Source organism: Phyllobates terribilis, unplaced genomic scaffold (genome assembly GCF_046119375.1).
Source record: "Phyllobates terribilis strain yellow unplaced genomic scaffold, ASM4611937v1 Scaffold_40__1_contigs__length_11209783, whole genome shotgun sequence".
Taxonomy (NCBI): Eukaryota; Metazoa; Chordata; class Amphibia; order Anura; family Dendrobatidae; genus Phyllobates; species Phyllobates terribilis.
The window spans coordinates 7,750,844-7,767,699 of record NW_027362800.1 but is presented as its reverse complement, the minus strand read 5'-3'; the positions used below and the strand labels follow the sequence as shown (position 1 = coordinate 7,767,699).

General features: G+C 43.7%; 10 non-coding genes and 1 pseudogene across 10 annotated transcripts; all 11 read left to right on the top strand.

Annotated features, from left to right (window-relative positions):
* Window positions 1-2,994: 2,994 nt before the first annotated feature.
* Window positions 2,995-3,181, top strand: LOC141185802 (U2 spliceosomal RNA). Its single transcript, XR_012260416.1, has one exon. It is a non-coding gene; the product is annotated as a U2 spliceosomal RNA (small nuclear RNA).
* A 1,126-nt stretch (window positions 3,182-4,307) lies between these two features.
* Window positions 4,308-4,498, top strand: LOC141189287 (U2 spliceosomal RNA). Its single transcript, XR_012263352.1, has one exon. It is a non-coding gene; the product is annotated as a U2 spliceosomal RNA (small nuclear RNA).
* A 1,124-nt stretch (window positions 4,499-5,622) lies between these two features.
* LOC141189286 (U2 spliceosomal RNA) lies at window positions 5,623-5,813 on the top strand. The gene has a single exon (XR_012263351.1). It is a non-coding gene; the product is annotated as a U2 spliceosomal RNA (small nuclear RNA).
* Window positions 5,814-6,934: 1,121 nt separating this feature from the next.
* LOC141189285 (U2 spliceosomal RNA) lies at window positions 6,935-7,125 on the top strand. The gene has a single exon (XR_012263350.1). It is a non-coding gene; the product is annotated as a U2 spliceosomal RNA (small nuclear RNA).
* A 1,121-nt stretch (window positions 7,126-8,246) lies between these two features.
* On the top strand, window positions 8,247-8,437 carry LOC141184248 (U2 spliceosomal RNA). Its single transcript, XR_012259022.1, has one exon. It is a non-coding gene; the product is annotated as a U2 spliceosomal RNA (small nuclear RNA).
* Window positions 8,438-9,558: 1,121 nt separating this feature from the next.
* Window positions 9,559-9,749, top strand: LOC141189284 (U2 spliceosomal RNA). The gene has a single exon (XR_012263349.1). It is a non-coding gene; the product is annotated as a U2 spliceosomal RNA (small nuclear RNA).
* A 1,120-nt stretch (window positions 9,750-10,869) lies between these two features.
* LOC141189283 (U2 spliceosomal RNA) lies at window positions 10,870-11,060 on the top strand. The gene has a single exon (XR_012263348.1). It is a non-coding gene; the product is annotated as a U2 spliceosomal RNA (small nuclear RNA).
* Window positions 11,061-12,183: 1,123 nt separating this feature from the next.
* Window positions 12,184-12,374, top strand: LOC141189282 (U2 spliceosomal RNA). Its single transcript, XR_012263347.1, has one exon. It is a non-coding gene; the product is annotated as a U2 spliceosomal RNA (small nuclear RNA).
* A 1,122-nt stretch (window positions 12,375-13,496) lies between these two features.
* LOC141189281 (U2 spliceosomal RNA) lies at window positions 13,497-13,687 on the top strand. Its single transcript, XR_012263346.1, has one exon. It is a non-coding gene; the product is annotated as a U2 spliceosomal RNA (small nuclear RNA).
* A 1,122-nt stretch (window positions 13,688-14,809) lies between these two features.
* LOC141189280 (U2 spliceosomal RNA) lies at window positions 14,810-15,000 on the top strand. Its single transcript, XR_012263345.1, has one exon. It is a non-coding gene; the product is annotated as a U2 spliceosomal RNA (small nuclear RNA).
* A 1,121-nt stretch (window positions 15,001-16,121) lies between these two features.
* On the top strand, window positions 16,122-16,199 carry LOC141186065 (U2 spliceosomal RNA; annotated as a pseudogene).
* The last annotated feature ends 657 nt before the right edge of the window (window positions 16,200-16,856 follow it).

Sequence of the window (16,856 nt, the reverse complement as noted above, 5' to 3'; positions counted from 1 at the left end):
TTAACAGATGTTTTTAAGGAGTGTAATAAAGACTTGCCTGCAGAGGAATGGGTAACCTGGAGCAACGTGAATTGTAGCTCCAGGATTGATTTTATTTTCTGCTCTAAAAATGTATTGCCTTTTAAATGTGAGCTTTTATCTAATGTTTTTTCTGATCACAAACTTTTATCCTTTTATGTGAAATGTAATGATTTTAAGAAAAAAGGAAAAGGTACCTGGAAGTTAAACATTTCCCTTTTAGAAGACCCCCAAGTTTTATCTGATTTTACTGAATTTTATTTACATTTTAAAAAAATAAGAGACCCCCATATCCCTATAAGTAGGTGGTGGGAAAAGATGAAAAAGAACATAAGAGATTTTTTTATGAAGGTTGGGGTCCAGAAAGCTAGAGAGAAAAGAGAATTTTATTGGCAACTCAACACTAGATTGGAGACCTTATATAAATTGAAGAGCCATGAGATTGAAGTAGATAAACAAATTAGTGACTTAAAAAGTGAAATTCAGCATACCTTGGAACAGAGTGGTAAAGAGTTAATTTTCCATGCAAAGGTCCAACATGTTGAAAATAATGAAACCTGTTCACGATATTTTTTTAAATGTATGGTGAAAAATCGTGTTTTTATTGAATCAATGGAAGGTAAACAAGACATAGAGGGTATTTTAGCTAAAGTGCATGAATTTTATTCCGAGCTTTTTAACACAAAATCTGTTGATGACCATTTTATGAAAAGTACTTTGGATGAAATTACAACTGTTTTAGACCCTGTCTCACAAGATGTTTTATTACAGAGTCTAACTGAAGATGAGATATCTGAGACCATAAGAAGCTTTAAGTCTGGTAAAGTACCGGGGCCTGATGGTATACCCATAGAATTTTATAAGGTTTTTTATGATATTTTACAGGAGGATTTATTTTATGTTTTTAGTGAGGTTTTTAATACAAAAACCCTACCGAACTCCTGGAAGAAAGGTGAGGTCTCCCTTATATACAAAAAGGAAGACAAAACGCAACTAAGAAATTGGAGACCTATCACCCTTCTAAATTGTGATTACAAAATAATGGCAAAAATTTGTGCAAATAGACTTAAAAAGGTAATAGGTAACATAATCCACCCAAACCAAGTGTGTGGCATACCAGGAAGGAGTGTTTGGGAAAATTTGAATCTAATCAAAGATGTAATAGATGACACAAAGTCGAGGGGAAATAAGCTGGCGGTCCTGTCTCTCGACTTTGAAAAAGCATTTGATAGAGTGTCACACCAATTCCTTTTTAATGTTTTAGCTAAAATGGGTATACCAGAAGGTTTTTTATGCTCTCTCAAAGCATTTTATCATGGTTGCACTAGTAAGGTTTTAGTAAATGGTTTTAAGACAAGTGATGTGTTTTTAAATTCTGGTGTAAAACAAGGTTGCCCTCTGTCCCCCTTGTTATTTATTTGTGCCCTTGAACCCCTACTCAGTGTCTTAAGGAGAGACAAGCAAATCCGAGGCGTCCATTTGCCAGGTGGGGGAGGGCTAGAAGCAAAAGTTACTGGATATATGGATGATGTAGCCATAACATGTAAAGATGCCCTGTCTATCCGGAAAACACTACGGCAAGTGGAATACTTCTGTGGTGGATCTGGTTTTAAAGTAAATTTTAATAAAAGCTGTATTTTAAATGTGGGGAATATGATTTTAAATGATGTACCGGTTCCTGAATGTGACTCTGTAAAGATTCTAGGTGTGATTTTTAACGAAACAAACAAAGGTAAAGAAAGCTGGGATCTTGTGGCACAAAAGGTAAATCAAAAACTATGTATGTGGAGGTTGAGGAAATTAACAATGGAAGGGAAGGTACTAGTTATAAAAATGGTAATTGTGCCTTTGTTATTGTACTTAAGTTTGGTGTTCCCCCCCCCACACATACCTTTACGAAAATAATCAAAGCTTGTTTCACTTTTTTCTGGAGCTCCAAGATGGAGAAATTGAAAAGAGAGTTAGTGGTCAAGCCTAAAGAGAAAGGCGGTAAAGATTTCCCCGATTTTAGAGCTTTTGTTTTAATAAGATTTTTTGTTTTATGTTTTAATGCACTGTCGAAAAATAGTTATTGGTCATATTTTATCCGTTTTAACACAGGTTATTTTATGAAACGTCATGGATGGTTTGAAACAGTTTTAAGTTCCCCATATGCTCTTAATACACCAGAAAGCTATAAGATTTTAGGAACTATTGTAAACACGTATGACTTAAAAGGGAAAAGTGCAGAAGACTTAAGAGATAGCAAAATGATTTTAAATGGTTTCAAACAAAAGGAATCAATTGTACAGATTGGGAATTTTAATGATAATAAATGTACTGACATATGGAAAGTTATTAATGAACCCTATCTTTTTAATTCCCAGAAGGACCTGGCCTGGAGCTGTGTGCATGATTGTCTTCCATGTCGGGCATTCCAACACCGAAGAGGACTCGTGAGAACTGCCAGATGTCCAAGACAAAGATGCCTCGGAGATGAGACTGTTTTACATGTTTTATGGACTTATCACTTTGCACGACAAACATGGACTACAATATTTCCTTTGCTTCAAAAAATGACAAACATTAAGGATCTTACTTTTGAAACTGTCTTATTTGGTCGTGTGGAGTGCCCCAACGCCAGCAAGAGGATCATCGCATGGAAGACAATCAGTACCATCAAAGAAGCTCTATGGAAGGCCAGGAACATCCTTCTTTTTAAACACGATGTTTTATCTGTGAAAGATGTTTTAGAGTTGGCTTTTAGTGAAATGTATATGTATTATTTATTGGATAAAAAGAGAAATGTAATTTTATCAAAACAATGGCTGGTAAAAGAATGGAACACAGCAATCTAAACACATTGTCTGTATTTTAATGTAATTTTATTGCCTTATTGAACTGAAATCAATTTATGTACGAATGTATTTTAAAATGTAATGATTTTATGTTCATATCTAATGTATTGTAATTAAGTTTTATCCAATAAACGGGTGTACCTATGTTTGGGTACATTCCAAGTCAAAAAAAATCTGTTCTTATCAGTTTAATATCTGATACGTCCCCTATCTGGGGACCATATATTAAATGGATTTTTAGAACAGGGAGATGGAAAAAGAGCTTGCTCTGTCCACTCCACGCATTGACCTGGTATTGCAGTATCTCCAGGACCGGTGCACCCCTTCTTTAATGCAGTTTCTAAAATCAGAAAGAATTGAATTCAATGCTTTTTGTTCATTTTGCTTGTTTGTCGGATTTTGGGATGGACTCTTTGGCTTTGCTTTTCTTCTCCTCATTGGATTTTTCATGTTAAAAGTTGCAGAAGCCAGATGACAAGCTCATTTTGGTTCAACTTCAGCAACTGTGCATTGCATTGCCATGTAATGTAATGTAATGCAATGCTATCTATCTAGCTCTCCCTCTATACTTCCTTTTGGATAAACAGACATATTAGGCAAGCATTTTGGAGCTTTCACCTAAATAACTACAGGTGGTGAGATAAGCTGCACAATATAATTGACCTTTCAGTATATTGTTGCACACACACCATCTATTTAGCAAATGCCCTTGTTATCAACAGCAGCCTTTTAAACTCACCTGAGCTAACAGGTATGTGAGCTGGTTACTCTGCTGCACTTAAAATTTCTTTTTTGGTTTGCTACAATGCCTTTTCTGAAACGTTGTCTCCCTCTGCTGGAACACTGACTTCTTTCATTTAATGCCTGCAGACTATAAAAGAGAAACCAACCCAAAAAGTTTGGTTGATTAGTCTGTGGCATTCTTTTAAACTGTTGCTTATGGCGGTCTCTGTGAGCTTCTCAGTGACATTCAGCCATCCAGGTATCCCGCCTGCAGTAGACGGAATGTGGCAATGGAACGCTGGCTGCGCGTGTCATAATAGGCTCTGAGCCTTTATATACCTGCGCACAGCAGCAGCCACCTTCAGTCTGCTGCTGGACAGCCAGCAGCAGCAGCAGCAGGAGAGGTAATTAATCAGCAACCCTCCTGCTAAGGGTAGACAGCTGCTCGTTCCACCCCCCCCCCCCCCCCGCCTTAATTGGTTCTCCTCCCTTCCAACGGTGTTGAGGCGGGTGGGAACAGCCGGGGGTTGAGGGTACTGTGCTAAAAGAGGTGGAGTTATGCAGATCTAAAACGCGTGGATTGCAGCAGCAGCAAGCCGAAAAGTGCAGGCATGTGAGGGATCTAGAGGTTGACAGCATGTCTTCTTAACGGGAGTCCAGGTGGCCATCTCCACAAATGGACTTTTCAGAATCCTTGGGTGGCACCGTAGTCGGAAACCAATTCTGGTTATCGCTTCTCGGCCTTTTGGCTAAGATCAAGTGTAGTATCTGTTCTTATCAGTTTAATATCTGATACGTCCCCTATCTGGGGACCATATATTAAATGGATTTTTAGAACAGGGAGATGGAAAAAGAGCTTGCTCTGTCCACTCCACGCATTGACCTGGTATTGCAGTATCTCCAGGACCGGTGCACCCCTTCTTTAATGCAGTTTCTAAAATCAGAAAGAATTGAATTCAATGCTTTTTGTTCATTTTGCTTGTTTGTCGGATTTTGGGATGGACTCTTTGGCTTTGCTTTTCTTCTCCTCATTGGATTTTTCATGTTAAAAGTTGCAGAAGCCAGATGACAAGCTCATTTTGGTTCAACTTCAGCAACTGTGCATTGCATTGCCATGTAATGTAATGTAATGCAATGCTATCTATCTAGCTCTCCCTCTATACTTCCTTTTGGATAAACAGACATATTAGGCAAGCATTTTGGAGCTTTCACCTAAATAACTACAGGTGGTGAGATAAGCTGCACAATATAATTGACCTTTCAGTATATTGTTGCACACACACCATCTATTTAGCAAATGCCCTTGTTATCAACAGCAGCCTTTTAAACTCACCTGAGCTAACAGGTATGTGAGCTGGTTACTCTGCTGCGCTTAAAATTTCTTTTTTGGTTTGCTACAATGCCTTTTCTGAAACGTTGTCTCCCTCTGCTGGAACACTGACTTCTTTCATTTAATGCCTGCAGACTATAAAAGAGAAACCAACCCAAAAAGTTTGGTTGATTAGTCTGTGGCATTCTTTTAAACTGTTGCTTATGGCGGTCTCTGTGAGCTTCTCAGTGACATTCAGCCATCCAGGTATCCCGCCTGCAGTAGACGGAATGTGGCAATGGAACGCTGGCTGCGCGTGTCATAATAGGCTCTGAGCCTTTATATACCTGCGCACAGCAGCAGCCACCTTCAGTCTGCTGCTGGACAGCCAGCAGCAGCAGCAGCAGGAGAGGTAATTAATCAGCAACCCTCCTGCTAAGGGTAGACAGCTGCTCGTTCCACCCCCCCCCCCCCCGCCTTAATTGGTTCTCCTCCCTTCCAACGGTGTTGAGGCGGGTGGGAACAGCCGGGGGTTGAGGGTACTGTGCTAAAAGAGGTGGAGTTATGCAGATCTAAAACGCGTGGATTGCAGCAGCAGCAAGCCGAAAAGTGCAGGCATGTGAGGGATCTAGAGGTTGACAGCATGTCTTCTTAACGGGAGTCCAGGTGGCCATCTCCACAAATGGACTTTTCAGAATCCTTGGGTGGCACCGTAGTCGGAAACCAATTCTGGTTATCGCTTCTCGGCCTTTTGGCTAAGATCAAGTGTAGTATCTGTTCTTATCAGTTTAATATCTGATACGTCCCCTATCTGGGGACCATATATTAAATGGATTTTTAGAACAGGGAGATGGAAAAAGAGCTTGCTCTGTCCACTCCACGCATTGACCTGGTATTGCAGTATCTCCAGGACCGGTGCACCCCTTCTTTAATGCAGTTTCTAAAATCAGCAAGAATTGAATTCAATGCTTTTTGTTCATTTTGCTTGTTTGTCGGATTTTGGGATGGACTCTTTGGCTTTGCTTTTCTTCTCCTCATTGGATTTTTCATGTTAAAAGTTGCAGAAGCCAGATGACAAGCTCATTTTGGTTCAACTTCAGCAACTGTGCATTGCATTGCCATGTAATGTAATGTAATGCAATGCTATCTATCTAGCTCTCCCTCTATACTTCCTTTTGGATAAACAGACATATTAGGCAAGCATTTTGGAGCTTTCACCTAAATAACTACAGGTGGTGAGATAAGCTGCACAATATAATTGACCTTTCAGTATATTGTTGCACACACACCATCTATTTAGCAAATGCCCTTGTTATCAACAGCAGCCTTTTAAACTCACCTGAGCTAACAGGTATGTGAGCTGGTTACTCTGCTGCGCTTAAAATTTCTTTTTTGGTTTGCTACAATGCCTTTTCTGAAACGTTGTCTCCCTCTGCTGGAACACTGACTTCTTTCATTTAATGCCTGCAGACTATAAAAGAGAAACCAACCCAAAAAGTTTGGTTGATTAGTCTGTGGCATTCTTTTAAACTGTTGCTTATGGCGGTCTCTGTGAGCTTCTCAGTGACATTCAGCCATCCAGGTATCCCGCCTGCAGTAGACGGAATGTGGCAATGGAACGCTGGCTGCGCGTGTCATAATAGGCTCTGAGCCTTTATATACCTGCGCACAGCAGCAGCCACCTTCAGTCTGCTGCTGGACAGCCAGCAGCAGCAGCAGCAGGAGAGGTAATTAATCAGCAACCCTCCTGCTAAGGGTAGACAGCTGCTCGTTCCACCCCCCCCCCCGCCTTAATTGGTTCTCCTCCCTTCCAACGGTGTTGAGGCGGGTGGGAACAGCCGGGGGTTGAGGGTACTGTGCTAAAAGAGGTGGAGTTATGCAGATCTAAAACGCGTGGATTGCAGCAGCAGCAAGCCGAAAAGTGCAGGCATGTGAGGGATCTAGAGGTTGACAGCATGTCTTCTTAACGGGAGTCCAGGTGGCCATCTCCACAAATGGACTTTTCAGAATCCTTGGGTGGCACCGTAGTCGGAAACCAATTCTGGTTATCGCTTCTCGGCCTTTTGGCTAAGATCAAGTGTAGTATCTGTTCTTATCAGTTTAATATCTGATACGTCCCCTATCTGGGGACCATATATTAAATGGATTTTTAGAACAGGGAGATGGAAAAAGAGCTTGCTCTGTCCACTCCACGCATTGACCTGGTATTGCAGTATCTCCAGGACCGGTGCACCCCTTCTTTAATGCAGTTTCTAAAATCAGCAAGAATTGAATTCAATGCTTTTTGTTCATTTTGCTTGTTTGTCGGATTTTGGGATGGACTCTTTGGCTTTGCTTTTCTTCTCCTCATTGGATTTTTCATGTTAAAAGTTGCAGAAGCCAGATGACAAGCTCATTTTGGTTCAACTTCAGCAACTGTGCATTGCATTGCCATGTAATGTAATGTAATGCAATGCTATCTATCTAGCTCTCCCTCTATACTTCCTTTTGGATAAACAGACATATTAGGCAAGCATTTTGGAGCTTTCACCTAAATAACTACAGGTGGTGAGATAAGCTGCACAATATAATTGACCTTTCAGTATATTGTTGCACACACACCATCTATTTAGCAAATGCCCTTGTTATCAACAGCAGCCTTTTAAACTCACCTGAGCTAACAGGTATGTGAGCTGGTTACTCTGCTGCGCTTAAAATTTCTTTTTTGGTTTGCTACAATGCCTTTTCTGAAACGTTGTCTCCCTCTGCTGGAACACTGACTTCTTTCATTTAATGCCTGCAGACTATAAAAGAGAAACCAACCCAAAAAGTTTGGTTGATTAGTCTGTGGCATTCTTTTAAACTGTTGCTTATGGCGGTCTCTGTGAGCTTCTCAGTGACATTCAGCCATCCAGGTATCCCGCCTGCAGTAGACGGAATGTGGCAATGGAACGCTGGCTGCGCGTGTCATAATAGGCTCTGAGCCTTTATATACCTGCGCACAGCAGCAGCCACCTTCAGTCTGCTGCTGGACAGCCAGCAGCAGCAGCAGCAGGAGAGGTAATTAATCAGCAACCCTCCTGCTAAGGGTAGACAGCTGCTCGTTCCACCCCCCCCCCCGCCTTAATTGGTTCTCCTCCCTTCCAACGGTGTTGAGGCGGGTGGGAACAGCCGGGGGTTGAGGGTACTGTGCTAAAAGAGGTGGAGTTATGCAGATCTAAAACGCGTGGATTGCAGCAGCAGCAAGCCGAAAAGTGCAGGCATGTGAGGGATCTAGAGGTTGACAGCATGTCTTCTTAACGGGAGTCCAGGTGGCCATCTCCACAAATGGACTTTTCAGAATCCTTGGGTGGCACCGTAGTCGGAAACCAATTCTGGTTATCGCTTCTCGGCCTTTTGGCTAAGATCAAGTGTAGTATCTGTTCTTATCAGTTTAATATCTGATACGTCCCCTATCTGGGGACCATATATTAAATGGATTTTTAGAACAGGGAGATGGAAAAAGAGCTTGCTCTGTCCACTCCACGCATTGACCTGGTATTGCAGTATCTCCAGGACTGGTGCACCCCTTCTTTAATGCAGTTTCTAAAATCAGAAAGAATTGAATTCAATGCTTTTTGTTCATTTTGCTTGTTTGTCGGATTTTGGGATGGACTCTTTGGCTTTGCTTTTCTTCTCCTCATTGGATTTTTCATGTTAAAAGTTGCAGAAGCCAGATGACAAGCTCATTTTGGTTCAACTTCAGCAACTGTGCATTGCATTGCCATGTAATGTAATGTAATGCAATGCTATCTATCTAGCTCTCCCTCTATACTTCCTTTTGGATAAACAGACATATTAGGCAAGCATTTTGGAGCTTTCACCTAAATAACTACAGGTGGTGAGATAAGCTGCACAATATAATTGACCTTTCAGTATATTGTTGCACACACACCATCTATTTAGCAAATGCCCTTGTTATCAACAGCAGCCTTTTAAACTCACCTGAGCTAACAGGTATGTGAGCTGGTTACTCTGCTGCGCTTAAAATTTCTTTTTTGGTTTGCTACAATGCCTTTTCTGAAACGTTGTCTCCCTCTGCTGGAACACTGACTTCTTTCATTTAATGCCTGCAGACTATAAAAGAGAAACCAACCCAAAAAGTTTGGTTGATTAGTCTGTGGCATTCTTTTAAACTGTTGCTTATGGCGGTCTCTGTGAGCTTCTCAGTGACATTCAGCCATCCAGGTATCCCGCCTGCAGTAGACGGAATGTGGCAATGGAACGCTGGCTGCGCGTGTCATAATAGGCTCTGAGCCTTTATATACCTGCGCACAGCAGCAGCCACCTTCAGTCTGCTGCTGGACAGCCAGCAGCAGCAGCAGCAGGAGAGGTAATTAATCAGCAACCCTCCTGCTAAGGGTAGACAGCTGCTCGTTCCACCCCCCCCCCCGCCTTAATTGGTTCTCCTCCCTTCCAACGGTGTTGAGGCGGGTGGGAACAGCCGGGGGTTGAGGGTACTGTGCTAAAAGAGGTGGAGTTATGCAGATCTAAAACGCGTGGATTGCAGCAGCAGCAAGCCGAAAAGTGCAGGCATGTGAGGGATCTAGAGGTTGACAGCATGTCTTCTTAACGGGAGTCCAGGTGGCCATCTCCACAAATGGACTTTTCAGAATCCTTGGGTGGCACCGTAGTCGGAAACCAATTCTGGTTATCGCTTCTCGGCCTTTTGGCTAAGATCAAGTGTAGTATCTGTTCTTATCAGTTTAATATCTGATACGTCCCCTATCTGGGGACCATATATTAAATGGATTTTTAGAACAGGGAGATGGAAAAAGAGCTTGCTCTGTCCACTCCACGCATTGACCTGGTATTGCAGTATCTCCAGGACCGGTGCACCCCTTCTTTAATGCAGTTTCTAAAATCAGAAAGAATTGAATTCAATGCTTTTTGTTCATTTTGCTTGTTTGTCGGATTTTGGGATGGACTCTTTGGCTTTGCTTTTCTTCTCCTCATTGGATTTTTCATGTTAAAAGTTGCAGAAGCCAGATGACAAGCTCATTTTGGTTCAACTTCAGCAACTGTGCATTGCATTGCCATGTAATGTAATGTAATGCAATGCTATCTATCTAGCTCTCCCTCTATACTTCCTTTTGGATAAACAGACATATTAGGCAAGCATTTTGGAGCTTTCACCTAAATAACTACAGGTGGTGAGATAAGCTGCACAATATAATTGACCTTTCAGTATATTGTTGCACACACACCATCTATTTAGCAAATGCCCTTGTTATCAACAGCAGCCTTTTAAACTCACCTGAGCTAACAGGTATGTGAGCTGGTTACTCTGCTGCGCTTAAAATTTCTTTTTTGGTTTGCTACAATGCCTTTTCTGAAACGTTGTCTCCCTCTGCTGGAACACTGACTTCTTTCATTTAATGCCTGCAGACTATAAAAGAGAAACCAACCCAAAAAGTTTGGTTGATTAGTCTGTGGCATTCTTTTAAACTGTTGCTTATGGCGGTCTCTGTGAGCTTCTCAGTGACATTCAGCCATCCAGGTATCCCGCCTGCAGTAGACGGAATGTGGCAATGGAACGCTGGCTGCGCGTGTCATAATAGGCTCTGAGCCTTTATATACCTGCGCACAGCAGCAGCCACCTTCAGTCTGCTGCTGGACAGCCAGCAGCAGCAGCAGCAGGAGAGGTAATTAATCAGCAACCCTCCTGCTAAGGGTAGACAGCTGCTCGTTCCACCCCCCCCCCGCCTTAATTGGTTCTCCTCCCTTCCAACGGTGTTGAGGCGGGTGGGAACAGCCGGGGGTTGAGGGTACTGTGCTAAAAGAGGTGGAGTTATGCAGATCTAAAACGCGTGGATTGCAGCAGCAGCAAGCCGAAAAGTGCAGGCATGTGAGGGATCTAGAGGTTGACAGCATGTCTTCTTAACGGGAGTCCAGGTGGCCATCTCCACAAATGGACTTTTCAGAATCCTTGGGTGGCACCGTAGTCGGAAACCAATTCTGGTTATCGCTTCTCGGCCTTTTGGCTAAGATCAAGTGTAGTATCTGTTCTTATCAGTTTAATATCTGATACGTCCCCTATCTGGGGACCATATATTAAATGGATTTTTAGAACAGGGAGATGGAAAAAGAGCTTGCTCTGTCCACTCCACGCATTGACCTGGTATTGCAGTATCTCCAGGACCGGTGCACCCCTTCTTTAATGCAGTTTCTAAAATCAGAAAGAATTGAATTCAATGCTTTTTGTTCATTTTGCTTGTTTGTCGGATTTTGGGATGGACTCTTTGGCTTTGCTTTTCTTCTCCTCATTGGATTTTTCATGTTAAAAGTTGCAGAAGCCAGATGACAAGCTCATTTTGGTTCAACTTCAGCAACTGTGCATTGCATTGCCATGTAATGTAATGTAATGCAATGCTATCTATCTAGCTCTCCCTCTATACTTCCTTTTGGATAAACAGACATATTAGGCAAGCATTTTGGAGCTTTCACCTAAATAACTACAGGTGGTGAGATAAACTGCACAATATAATTGACCTTTCAGTATATTGTTGCACACACACCATCTATTTAGCAAATGCCCTTGTTATCAACAGCAGCCTTTTAAACTCACCTGAGCTAACAGGTATGTGAGCTGGTTACTCTGCTGCGCTTAAAATTTCTTTTTTGGTTTGCTACAATGCCTTTTCTGAAACGTTGTCTCCCTCTGCTGGAACACTGACTTCTTTCATTTAATGCCTGCAGACTATAAAAGAGAAACCAACCCAAAAAGTTTGGTTGATTAGTCTGTGGCATTCTTTTAAACTGTTGCTTATGGCGGTCTCTGTGAGCTTCTCAGTGACATTCAGCCATCCAGGTATCCCGCCTGCAGTAGACGGAATGTGGCAATGGAACGCTGGCTGCGCGTGTCATAATAGGCTCTGAGCCTTTATATACCTGCGCACAGCAGCAGCCACCTTCAGTCTGCTGCTGGACAGCCAGCAGCAGCAGCAGCAGCAGGAGAGGTAATTAATCAGCAACCCTCCTGCTAAGGGTAGACAGCTGCTCGTTCCACCCCCCCCCCGCCTTAATTGGTTCTCCTCCCTTCCAACAGTGTTGAGGCGGGTGGGAACAGCCGGGGGTTGAGGGTACTGTGCTAAAAGAGGTGGAGTTATGCAGATCTAAAACGCGTGGATTGCAGCAGCAGCAAGCCGAAAAGTGCAGGCATGTGAGGGATCTAGAGGTTGACAGCATGTCTTCTTAACGGGAGTCCAGGTGGCCATCTCCACAAATGGACTTTTCAGAATCCTTGGGTGGCACCGTAGTCGGAAACCAATTCTGGTTATCGCTTCTCGGCCTTTTGGCTAAGATCAAGTGTAGTATCTGTTCTTATCAGTTTAATATCTGATACGTCCCCTATCTGGGGACCATATATTAAATGGATTTTTAGAACAGGGAGATGGAAAAAGAGCTTGCTCTGTCCACTCCACGCATTGACCTGGTATTGCAGTATCTCCAGGACCGGTGCACCCCTTCTTTAATGCAGTTTCTAAAATCAGAAAGAATTGAATTCAATGCTTTTTGTTCATTTTGCTTGTTTGTCGGATTTTGGGATGGACTCTTTGGCTTTGCTTTTCTTCTCCTCATTGGATTTTTCATGTTAAAAGTTGCAGAAGCCAGATGACAAGCTCATTTTGGTTCAACTTCAGCAACTGTGCATTGCATTGCCATGTAATGTAATGTAATGCAATGCTATCTATCTAGCTCTCCCTCTATACTTCCTTTTGGATAAACAGACATATTAGGCAAGCATTTTGGAGCTTTCACCTAAATAACTACAGGTGGTGAGATAAGCTGCACAATATAATTGACCTTTCAGTATAGTGTTGCACACACACCATCTATTTAGCAAATGCCCTTGTTATCAACAGCAGCCTTTTAAACTCACCTGAGCTAACAGGTATGTGAGCTGGTTACTCTGCTGCGCTTAAAATTTCTTTTTTGGTTTGCTACAATGCCTTTTCTGAAACGTTGTCTCCCTCTGCTGGAACACTGACTTCTTTCATTTAATGCCTGCAGACTATAAAAGAGAAACCAACCCAAAAAGTTTGGTTGATTAGTCTGTGGCATTCTTTTAAACTGTTGCTTATGGCGGTCTCTGTGAGCTTCTCAGTGACATTCAGCCATCCAGGTATCCCGCCTGCAGTAGACGGAATGTGGCAATGGAACGCTGGCTGCGCGTGTCATAATAGGCTCTGAGCCTTTATATACCTGCGCACAGCAGCAGCCACCTTCAGTCTGCTGCTGGACAGCCAGCAGCAGCAGCAGCAGGAGAGGTAATTAATCAGCAACCCTCCTGCTAAGGGTAGACAGCTGCTCGTTCCACCCCCCCCCCCCGCCTTAATTGGTTCTCCTCCCTTCCAACGGTGTTGAGGCGGGTGGGAACAGCCGGGGGTTGAGGGTACTGTGCTAAAAGAGGTGGAGTTATGCAGATCTAAAACGCGTGGATTGCAGCAGCAGCAAGCCGAAAAGTGCAGGCATGTGAGGGATCTAGAGGTTGACAGCATGTCTTCTTAACGGGAGTCCAGGTGGCCATCTCCACAAATGGACTTTTCAGAATCCTTGGGTGGCACCGTAGTCGGAAAGCAATTCTGGTTATCGCTTCTCGGCCTTTTGGCTAAGATCAAGTGTAGTATCTGTTCTTATCAGTTTAATATCTGATACGTCCCCTATCTGGGGACCATATATTAAATGGATTTTTAGAACAGGGAGATGGAAAAAGAGCTTGCTCTGTCCACTCCACGCATTGACCTGGTATTGCAGTATCTCCAGGACCGGTGCACCCCTTCTTTAATGCAGTTTCTAAAATCAGAAAGAATTGAATTCAATGCTTTTTGTTCATTTTGCTTGTTTGTCGGATTTTGGGATGGACTCTTTGGCTTTGCTTTTCTTCTCCTCATTGGATTTTTCATGTTAAAAGTTGCAGAAGCCAGATGACAAGCTCATTTTGGTTCAACTTCAGCAACTGTGCATTGCATTGCCATGTAATGTAATGTAATGCAATGCTATCTATCTAGCTCTCCCTCTATACTTCCTTTTGGATAAACAGACATATTAGGCAAGCATTTTGGAGCTTTCACCTAAATAACTACAGGTGGTGAGATAAGCTGCACAATATAATTGACCTTTCAGTATATTGTTGCACACACACCATCTATTTAGCAAATGCCCTTGTTATCAACAGCAGCCTTTTAAACTCACCTGAGCTAACAGGTATGTGAGCTGGTTACTCTGCTGCGCTTAAAATTTCTTTTTTGGTTTGCTACAATGCCTTTTCTGAAACGTTGTCTCCCTCTGCTGGAACACTGACTTCTTTCATTTAATGCCTGCAGACTATAAAAGAGAAACCAACCCAAAAAGTTTGGTTGATTAGTCTGTGGCATTCTTTTAAACTGTTGCTTATGGCGGTCTCTGTGAGCTTCTCAGTGACATTCAGCCATCCAGGTATCCCGCCTGCAGTAGACGGAATGTGGCAATGGAACGCTGGCTGCGCGTGTCATAATAGGCTCTGAGCCTTTATATACCTGCGCACAGCAGCAGCCACCTTCAGTCTGCTGCTGGACAGCCAGCAGCAGCAGCAGCAGGAGAGGTAATTAATCAGCAACCCTCCTGCTAAGGGTAGACAGCTGCTCGTTCCACCCCCCCCCCCCGCCTTAATTGGTTCTCCTCCCTTCCAACGGTGTTGAGGCGGGTGGGAACAGCCGGGGGTTGAGGGTACTGTGCTAAAAGAGGTGGAGTTATGCAGATCTAAAACGCGTGGATTGCAGCAGCAGCAAGCCGAAAAGTGCAGGCATGTGAGGGATCTAGAGGTTGACAGCATGTCTTCTTAACGGGAGTCCAGGTGGCCATCTCCACAAATGGACTTTTCAGAATCCTTGGGTGGCACCGTAGTCGGAAACCAATTCTGGTTATCGCTTCTCGGCCTTTTGGCTAAGATCAAGTGTAGTATCTGTTCTTATCAGTTTAATATCTGATACGTCCCCTATCTGGGGACCATATATTAAATGGATTTTTAGAACAGGGAGATGGAAAAAGAGCTTGCTCTGTCCACTCCACGCATTGACCTGGTATTGCAGTATCTCCAGGACCGGTGCACCCCTTCTTTAATGCAGTTTCTAAAATCAGAAAGAATTGAATTCAATGCTTTTTGTTCATTTTGCTTGTTTGTCGGATTTTGGGATGGACTCTTTGGCTTTGCTTTTCTTCTCCTCATTGGATTTTTCATGTTAAAAGTTGCAGAAGCCAGATGACAAGCTCATTTTGGTTCAACTTCAGCAACTGTGCATTGCATTGCCATGTAATGTAATGTAATGCAATGCTATCTATCTAGCTCTCCCTCTATACTTCCTTTTGGATAAACAGACATATTAGGCAAGCATTTTGGAGCTTTCACCTAAATAACTACAGGTGGTGAGATAAGCTGCACAATATAATTGACCTTTCAGTATATTGTTGCACACACACCATCTATTTAGCAAATGCCCTTGTTATCAACAGCAGCCTTTTAAACTCACCTGAGCTAACAGGTATGTGAGCTGGTTACTCTGCTGCGCTTAAAATTTCTTTTTTGGTTTGCTACAATGCCTTTTCTGAAACGTTGTCTCCCTCTGCTGGAACACTGACTTCTTTCATTTAATGCCTGCAGACTATAAAAGAGAAACCAACCCAAAAAGTTTGGTTGATTAGTCTGTGGCATTCTTTTAAACTGTTGCTTATGGCGGTCTCTGTGAGCTTCTCAGTGACATTCAGCCATCCAGGTATCCCGCCTGCAGTAGACGGAATGTGGCAATGGAACGCTGGCTGCGCGTGTCATAATAGGCTCTGAGCCTTTATATACCTGCGCACAGCAGCAGCCACCTTCAGTCTGCTGCTGGACAGCCAGCAGCAGCAGCAGCAGGAGAGGTAATTAATCAGCAACCCTCCTGCTAAGGGTAGACAGCTGCTCGTTCCACCCCCCCCCCCGCCTTAATTGGTTCTCCTCCCTTCCAACGGTGTTGAGGCGGGTGGGAACAGCCGGGGGTTGAGGGTACTGTGCTAAAAGAGGTGGAGTTATGCAGATCTAAAACGCGTGGATTGCAGCAGCAGCAAGCCAAAAAGTGCAGGCATGTGAGGGATCTAGAGGTTGACAGCATGTCTTCTTAACGGGAGTCCAGGTGGCCATCTCCACAAATGGACTTTTCAGAATCCTTGGGTGGCACCGTAGTCGGAAACCAATTCTGGTTATCGCTTCTCGGCCTTTTGGCTAAGATCAAGTGTAGTATCTGTTCTTTTAAGAACACAAGAGCTACGATCTACACTTGACGAGAGCGATCGAACTCGGAAGGAGAAGAGCTTCGGAGCCCAGCTGACATCGGAGAAGGAAGGCGGATATCGGTGGGAGGAAGAAGCTCTAAAGAATCCAGAAGAAGACGAAGACTCGGAGAAGAATCGGGCTGTCCTGTGGAATCTTCGAGGAAGAAAATCATCGAGACAAAGACCTTTCGGGGAATTTGTCCAGAACACGACGGGAGAAGAATCTGCATAGCTCCACCCATTCCGGGAAGAGTTCCAGATCCAGCTCCAAGAAGTAACTGCAGGAGGAAAGCCATGGCAAGCGCTGCGAGGAAGGCTGAAAAGAAGAGCCTGGAGCAGGGGACAGCCAGGAGGACCCAGCCAGGAGCTGATTCTGACCCCAAGGACTCTGCCTCCACGACTGGCCAGCAGAAGGGAAACCAGAAGCCCCGCCACGAAGCTCCAGCCCTGGAGCCATGGATGCGGCAGATGGTGGCCCTGAAGCTGAAGGAAGTGGATGGGAGGGTGCCGGACATGTCCTCGGACGTGTTCTGCCAGAAGATGCTGCTGGATCGAGGCTTCTCCAGGTCGGACACCCTCAGCATCCAGACCTTCTTGACGGGGATCTTCTTCGTCACCTTCGCCACTGTGAACACCTGCAGGAGGTTCTGGGAAATGGTAAGCGC